The sequence below is a fragment of the Sarcophilus harrisii genome, chromosome 2 (genome assembly GCF_902635505.1).
Source record: "Sarcophilus harrisii chromosome 2, mSarHar1.11, whole genome shotgun sequence".
Taxonomy (NCBI): domain Eukaryota; kingdom Metazoa; phylum Chordata; class Mammalia; order Dasyuromorphia; family Dasyuridae; genus Sarcophilus; species Sarcophilus harrisii.
This window is the reverse complement of record NC_045427.1, coordinates 347,587,368-347,595,423: the sequence shown is the minus strand read 5'-3', so window position 1 is coordinate 347,595,423 and position 8,056 is coordinate 347,587,368. Positions and strand designations below refer to the sequence as shown.

At 36.5% G+C, this 8,056-nt stretch overlaps 1 pseudogene; it reads right to left on the bottom strand.

Moving 5' to 3' along the window:
- Positions 1-652: 652 nt before the first annotated feature.
- On the bottom strand, positions 653-1,542 carry LOC100927553 (annotated as a pseudogene).
- Between the last annotated feature and the right edge of the window lie 6,514 nt (positions 1,543-8,056).

The following is an 8,056-nucleotide window of genomic DNA, read 5'->3' as shown; positions in this document are numbered from 1 at the left end:
CCAAGTCAGCTTTCTTGTGCTTCATTTTGATTAAATGAATTTTTTTTTTGTTAAATGAATTTAAAAATAATCTTTGCTAATGTTAACATGTCCCTCTCAAAACTCACTTTTATTTCCATTGAGTTGTGCAGAATGAGGGATAGGGCCAGAGAAACATAGTTATTTAGAGCCCTATGCCAGGAAATAGGCTCTGTGGGGATCCTACTGTTTCCTTAGACAGAGTCCACAAGAGGAGAGTAATTATTCATCTCCTAGAAAGTTGCTTTATTAATTTTTCCAAAATTTCATAAGTTGTTTCTATTCCTGTTTGGAATTTAATAATTTTTCATTCTTAAAAAGTTTAAGATTGAGGACTAAACACCAGAATAATCTGCCCATTCCTCTAGAAAAGTGCAATTTTGCTACATGTAAATCATATTTAAACCCAAATCAAAAACTGCCCATTTCAGGAAAAACAATTTCTGGGAACTCTTAACAGTAAAGCAGCTTGCACTGGGAAATGAACAAAAAAGGCAGACACCAAATACCTCCATTTTCCCAAGAGTAAATGATTATTTTAAAAAGTGCACCACACTGTATAGAAATCAACATTCTCTCCCATAATTCTGTGAATCTGGGACTACAGAAATGTCATTATCCCTACCCCACATTTTCAAATCAATATCCTCAGGTCACAATAATAAGTCTTACCAAATGAGACCTTCCGGAAAAACAATCTATTTCCATGACTCTTGTTTCCCTAAGCAGCATGCACCAACAATCTAACCAGGAAGTGTAAATTGGGGCATAAAGAGGGCATCCACCAGCAAGCCCATGGTTGTTGATAGCTATCAGGTTGGAGATAAAAGGGATAAGTCAGCATATTGACAAAGAATCCAGTGACAGCTTGGAAATAACTCTTCATTTCATTCATAGTGGAAACCTCATTCTCCAATGTATAGGTATTGATGAGGTAGGCCAAAGAATTACAGAGCCACAAGGAAATGATGTACCCCAAAAGGCAAGAAATAAGGCCTGCAAAGAAGCCTAGGAAGCCTCCCTCTCGGTAAATGATTATTATGGAATCACACAGTATTTGCTCTCTCTGCCAATGAATTGTACCATAGACCTCAGGATAATCACATGAAAGGGATGTGTAATGAGAATAGCAGCAGAAGGAGCAGCAGAACAAGCCATAATCTTTCAAGTAGTCTCCTTGATAACCCTGTCAAAGCTGGATGGGCCATCTTTTTGCAGAGTTGGAGATCGATCCTTGTTTTAATTCCTGCAAAACTTTACTGTGGACCACAGTTCTGATGGCTCCAGAACAGAGTCTGGGAGCTAAGCCTTTAAAGAGTCCACTTTTTCTATCATATTCATAATATGTTGAGCATAACAAAAGAGACCAGGGAGTTGATAGACTTGCCGCCCAAAAATGCTTCTTCCCATAGTTGGAGGAAGAGGCTCATATCCCACTTGTATGAGCACTTTCATATACATAAGTGGCTGCAAGAGGATGGTGAGTCCCAAGTCAAGCAATACCTGACTGGCCACCTCTGCCATGATGGCACCCATGGATGGATGGGTGGGTGGATGGAAGAACAGGCTGAGGGACCGAGCCACTGACCAACCAGGTCCCGGATCACATCCCGAGTCTAGTGGCTTCCAGATATTATTTTCCAAGGGACTTCCAAGGTCTGGTAAAACTTTCCTGAGAGCCCACTTCTCTATACAGAGTAGCCCTCCCCAGCCTATTCCCAATGAAATGTCCCAGGAATACACTTAGGAGCTCTTGACATCATCACTCCCCAAACTTTCTCTCAATGAGCAGGATCTGAACAAAGTATATAGCAGAGGAGGCAGATAGGAAGAAAAAGCATGGATTTCATTTGAACAACATGGAGGTTAAAAGGAATGATGTTCAAAACCCTAGGATTAGTCATTAAGCTCCCTATGCGACTCCAGGCAACCTGTTTATAGAATATTTCATGAAATCATGGACATTTAGAGCTGTAGAGAACCTCTGAAGTCACATAGACCACTCATTTCCTGAGCCAAGGACTAATTCACAAATGCTCTAATTGAGAATTATGGTTTGAGACTCATGGAAAGTTTTCTGAAGCATTTATTGAGTCTCAAGCAAATGTAGGGACAATTGGATCAGCTTCACATCAGGTTTTTTTAGTGCTTATATTGGGGACACTTGAATCTTAGAAAGAGAAAAATAGGTTTGGACATAGTGAGAAAATACAAAGCATGGTCTAGAGAGGAAATGTAAGTCTTTGGTCAGAATAGCCGGATTAAAAGCAAATGGGGAAATCCTGTGAAAACCGTCCCAGCATCCCTTCCTCTAAACAAATGTAACCCCCAGCAGATCTCTCCAGTTAACCCTCACTATCATTCTCTCTCTGTAAATGATGAATTCTTGGTTTATCTTAATATTAATTTGGGGAAGGGGGGGAACTGGAATTAAGTGACTTGTCCAGGGTCACACAGCTGGTTAAGCATTAAGTGTCTGAGGTCAGATTTGATCTTAGGCCCTCCTGACTTCAGGGTTCATACTCTAACTACTGTGCCATCCAGCTGCCTCATATTAATCTTATCTTATATAAGATGGAAAATGCAGTGAGGAGAAACTACTTTTTAATTCTCACCAAAGAGAATCTGATTGCTTGAGTAGAAATGATAAGAACTTTGGGGTAAAGTGATGACTTCATCTTAATTAAAATGTATAATAAAGAAGAGGAAATCTAGGCATAATCTGACATGCATCCAAGATTTTTAAAAAGCAAATGTCAAAGGGCTCAGGGAAAGGTATAGACACACTAAGATAAACTAAGATTCTATTGGGGGAAAATCAGTTTAAGAGAGAAGAGAAATTACAGGAATAAAATTCTAAAGCCACAGAGAGAAATAGTTCTAATGGTGAAGAAAAAGGTGATTATATAGGAAACTCAATGACAAATTTCAATCTCAAAAAAATAGGTGTAGGAAATAGAAGGAAAGGGAGATAATGGATAGAGTTAAAAGGTCTTAGAAAAAGTTTTAGGAGCCTGGAGTACTAAAGTTTAGAATGCTTTGAACTGGTTGTTTAATATTAAGAATGGTCAAAAAGGGGGGAGGGGAGGGGGAGAACAGTATTTTTTTTTTTTGTAGCAATGTTGGGGAAAATAGAAGAATTAAAGAAAGGATAACAAAGTTACTTAGGGGATAGAAAGTTGATAACAAAAAAGGAAAAGAAGGTAGAATTACTCAGCTCATTTTGCTTCTGTTTTCTCAGCCAAGGAAAAGAATCTGTATTAGAAAGGACAAAAGAAAAGATAGATGGCCATTAAGGAGCTGAAACAAGATCAATGGGAAGATAGGAAATTTATTTCTAGCTGATCTTAATGAATTCAAGACATCAGGTTTGTGGTACTGAAAGAACTGGGAGATGTGATTGCTGAGCCACAATTGCTTATCTTTCTGGAGAATAGAAGAAAAGCCCCCAAGGGTGGACAAGGAAAGTATTATTCCAATTAAAAAAAAATAACAGATTAACTCAACAAGCATTTATTAAGCACCAACTCAGTGCTAGGCATTGGGCTAAGCACTGGGTATACAATGAAAGGCAAAGAATCTTTTTCTGCCCCATGCCATTCTCAAAGAGCTCACAGAATAATGGGGGAGACAGAATGCATACAACTTGAAAGCCCATGAAACCATGCTCAGAGCATGTACAAACAAGATACATATAGAATTAATTAGATATAATCACAAAAGGAAGGTACTATCATTAAAGTGGACTGGGAACGATATTATAAAGAAGATGGGATGTTAGCTGGCACCTGAGGAAACCCAGGAGGCAGAGATGAGGAGAGAGAGTATTCCCAGCAAGATGGACAGCCAGTGAAAATACATGAAGTCAGGAGATAAGTGTTTTGTATGAAAATAGCAAGGAAGCCAGCATCACAGGATTGCAAAATACATGGCAGGAAGTAAGTTGTGTGAGTTTTAATTTTCATAAGTATTTTATTTTCCCAAATACATGTAAAGATAATTTTCAACATTCATTTTTGTAAGATTTTGAATTCTAAATTTTCTTTTCTTCCTCCCTCCCTGCCCAATACAGCAAGCAATATAATAAAACATGTGTAATCATTTAAAATATACTCATAAATGTGGTGATTCAAGGCAATCAAATTGGAATTTGGGATGGAAAATATCATCTAAATAAATGTAGAAAAATAAGGAAGTTGAATATGGATCAAAGCATAGTATTTTCACCTTTTTGGTTTGTTTTCTTTCTCATTGTTTTCCCTTTTGATCTGATTTTTCTTGCATAACATGATAAATATGGAAATAGTTTTAAAATTGAAACCTAAAGAAGATGACTTGTTCGAGATCACATGGGAAACAGAATCCAAATATACTGAATTCCAGCCTAATGTAGTTTGGGGCAGCTAGGTGGCGCAGTAGATAGAACATCAGTCCTGGAGTCAGGAGAATATGAGTTCAAATCCAACTTCAGATACTTAACATTTACTAGCAGTGTAGTAACTTGTTTATCGTTAAACCCCTTTGTTTTGATGTAAGGGGGGGGGAAACAGCCTAATGTACTTTGCATATGCCACATTTAAAGCCCTGAATTTCCAATGAATACTCTCCAGAGGTAGGGATCTTGAGATACCTAGGGAAAAAGGCTTAGCAGAGTTAAAGGAATGATTGCCTCCCTTTCTACTAGTCACCAGAAGATCACACTTCCAGGGATCCACTCACCTTAAAAAGATTGCTAGGGGCCATTTTGTTTCCCTAAGACATCCTCCTGACTGACTGCATTGGCATTGATCCCATGGTTTGTTTGGGGTTTATATGTTGTGGCTTTTGGGATTGGGTAGAAAAAGGAAAACTTAGCAAGATGACAAGTACCCTGAGGGAGAAGCCTGAGCCCTTTCACAGTGGACTTGGATTTTTTAAATTAATTTTTTTCTCAATTACATGTAAACAAAAGTTTTTAACATTAAAAAAGTTACTTCTAAATTTTCTCCCTTTCTCTTTCCCCTTCTCCCTCATTAAGAAGGCAAATAATTTGATATGTGTAGTCATGCAAAACATTTCCATATTAGCCATGTTGCAAAAGAAAATACAGACTAAAAAGACCCAACCAAGAATAATAAAGAAAGTCAAAAAAAGTATGCTTCACTTTGAATTCATATGCCATAAGTTCTTTTTCTGGAAGTGTATAACATTTTTCATTATAAGTCTTTCAGAATTATTTTGGAACATTGTATTGTTGAGGATAACTAAGTTATTTACAGATGACCATTATGATGCTGTTATGGTATACAATGTTCTCCTGGCTTTTCTCATTTCATTTTGCATTAGTTCATGTAAGTCTTTGCAGGTTTTTCTGAAGGCATCCTGCTTATATTTTTGCATAGCACAAAAGTGTTTCATCATAATCATATACTTCAAATTGTTAAACTGTTCCCCAATTGATGGACACCCTCTCAATTTCTAATTCTTTGCCACCATAAAAAGAATTGCCATAAATATTTTTTGTCTATGAGTCCTTTCCTGTTTGTTTTTCATTTCTTTGGGAGACAGATCTAGTATTGGGCATTGCTGGGTCAAAGGGTATGTAGAGTTTAATAGTCCTTTGGGCACAGTTCTAAATTGCTTTCCAGAATAATAGAATCAGTCCACCAACACTCATTAATGTTCCTCTTTTTCCACATCCCCTCCAACATTTATTATTTTCCTTTTCTAACATAGTAGTCAATATGATATGATAGGTATAGGTAGTAACTCAGAGTACCCACTTTTTTTTTTTTTTTTTTTTTTTTTTTTTTTGTAATTTATCCATTGGTTGGTTGGTTGGTTGTTGTCCTTTGTTCTCGAAGGACCAAAATGACATCACTACGTTCAGTCAAGTTAGTATACTGGACTGTGGCCGATCAGACCAATATGAGCTCAGAATGCTCTACCACAGATCAGATACGAATAGTCCCCATGAACATTTGGGACAGATTTTTTAATTTTGCCCATCTCACATTTCTTCTGAGCTAATTCAATTCTGCTTTGCTCATAGAGCACAGCACCTTCTTTGATGAGGGCACGCCATTATGTGTGGTTCTGTGCCAATATCTTCCATGTCATTCAATCTATTCTAAAGTTCTTAAAAGAGACCTTGAGAGTGTCCTTGTATCATTTTTTCTGACCACCATGTTAGCCCTTGCCATGTATGAGTACTCAGTCACTTCCATTTGAATTGAATTGTCTTAGAAGAATTCTGAAGCTCATAGCCTTTTAATGTGCTTCTGGAGTCCTATCCTGAACCAAGTCAGAAAAAGGAAGGAATATATATTCAAAACTTTTTTTTAAAGGTAACTATAAAAATTAGAGGAAAACTTGTGAAACCTTTTTGTATTATCTTGAAAATAATTGTGGAGAGTAGAGCTAAGAAGTGATAAAAGCATTCCTAGATTTTTCCAGTCTCTGATCTTTTCCATGGCAGCAAATAAACTCCACAAAGAACTTAGAGGCAGGAGGATGACTCAGGAACTCAGCGTATATAAGGATAATGAAAGAAAGTTTTGAAAACTTCTCTTCATTATAGAAAGGAACGGGCCAGGCTCATTAGTTTTGTGCATAAATTTAGGAGAAAATAATATGTAATAAGGATAGGAATGATTTTCCTTTAGAAGACAAAGGCTGGAAATGCTTATTTCTGTATCTCTTTGGACTCACATGGCATTTTTTTTCCTTAGTCTCACTAGCTGTGACTTGTATCTTGAACTACAGTTTGTTTCAAGCAAATGGAAGGCCAGTCTCTGAACTTTCGCTACCTTGGCCATGCTAAGTCTCTGGGTAATAAGGTATTATGATAGGTCCAGGTATAGAAGAGTTGGAAGGCAGAATTCATGAAACCACAGCTATAATTTCCTACTTTCAGAATTGCAGTCATAGACCCTTGAAGTAGGAAAAAACCTCAGAGGTCATCCAGTCTAACTCATACCTGAACAACAATCTCTCTCCTACTTTGCCTTTTCCTATTGAGGATGAAAAAAAAAAAAGAAAGAAAGAAAGAAAGAAAAAGAAAACCTTTATAATAAATATGCATGGTCAAGCACAATAAATTCCAATGTTGTCCATGCACAAAATATGTATCTCATTGTGTCTTGAGTTTATCACTTCTCTGTTGGAAGATGTGAAATGTTCTCTACATCCAGTCCTTTGAAATTGTGGTTGGTTCTTAAGTAAAAGACCTTTATTAACAGAAATAGAAATTGTATGAGACAGAGTCAGAAACCTGTCTCCAATGGTATGCTTGAACCAGCTTCTACTGGCTTCCAAGAGCAACCCAGAGCTGGTTAAATTTTCAGTATGAGCCTTTATACCTTGAAAATCAGGAAACATTACAAATTAAGGCTTTATTTACTTGTTTACCTGAGAAAGTGATGGAGAAAATGTTAATAATCCAGATTAAATTTAAAATGTGTTCTGCATATATTTTTTGGGGGGAAGAACTAATTGTTAAACATCTACCATCACACTCCCATTTAGCTCTCCAGTAACTATGTGACTTGAGCAAATCATTTGAACTCTTTGTTCTTTAGGTTTCTGATCTGTAAAATGGAAAGTTGCTATTAGAAAAGTGCCCTGTAAATTTAAAAATATTTAAAGATTTTAAGTATTTAAACAAAAGTACTTCTGTAAAGATTAAATGAGCAAGTATATATAAAAGATTTTGTAGCTATAAAACACCAAATAAATATATGTTGTTACTTATCTACAAATTGGGAAAGAATTGAGCATAATCTTCAGTGGGGTTTGTCCAAAATGTGTAGCTCAAGGCAGATTTCAGAAAACCTAGAAAGGTTTACACAAACTGATGCTGTGTGAAGTGAGCAGAACCAAGAGAACATTCTACACAATAATAGCAACACTGAGTAAGAATCAACTATGATTGACTTAACTCTTCTAAGCAATACAATGATTCAACACAGTTCCAAGGAACTTTTGATAGAAAATGATTATCATCACATCGAAAGAAGGAATCTGAATGCAGATTGAAGCATACTATTTTTTTTTTTGT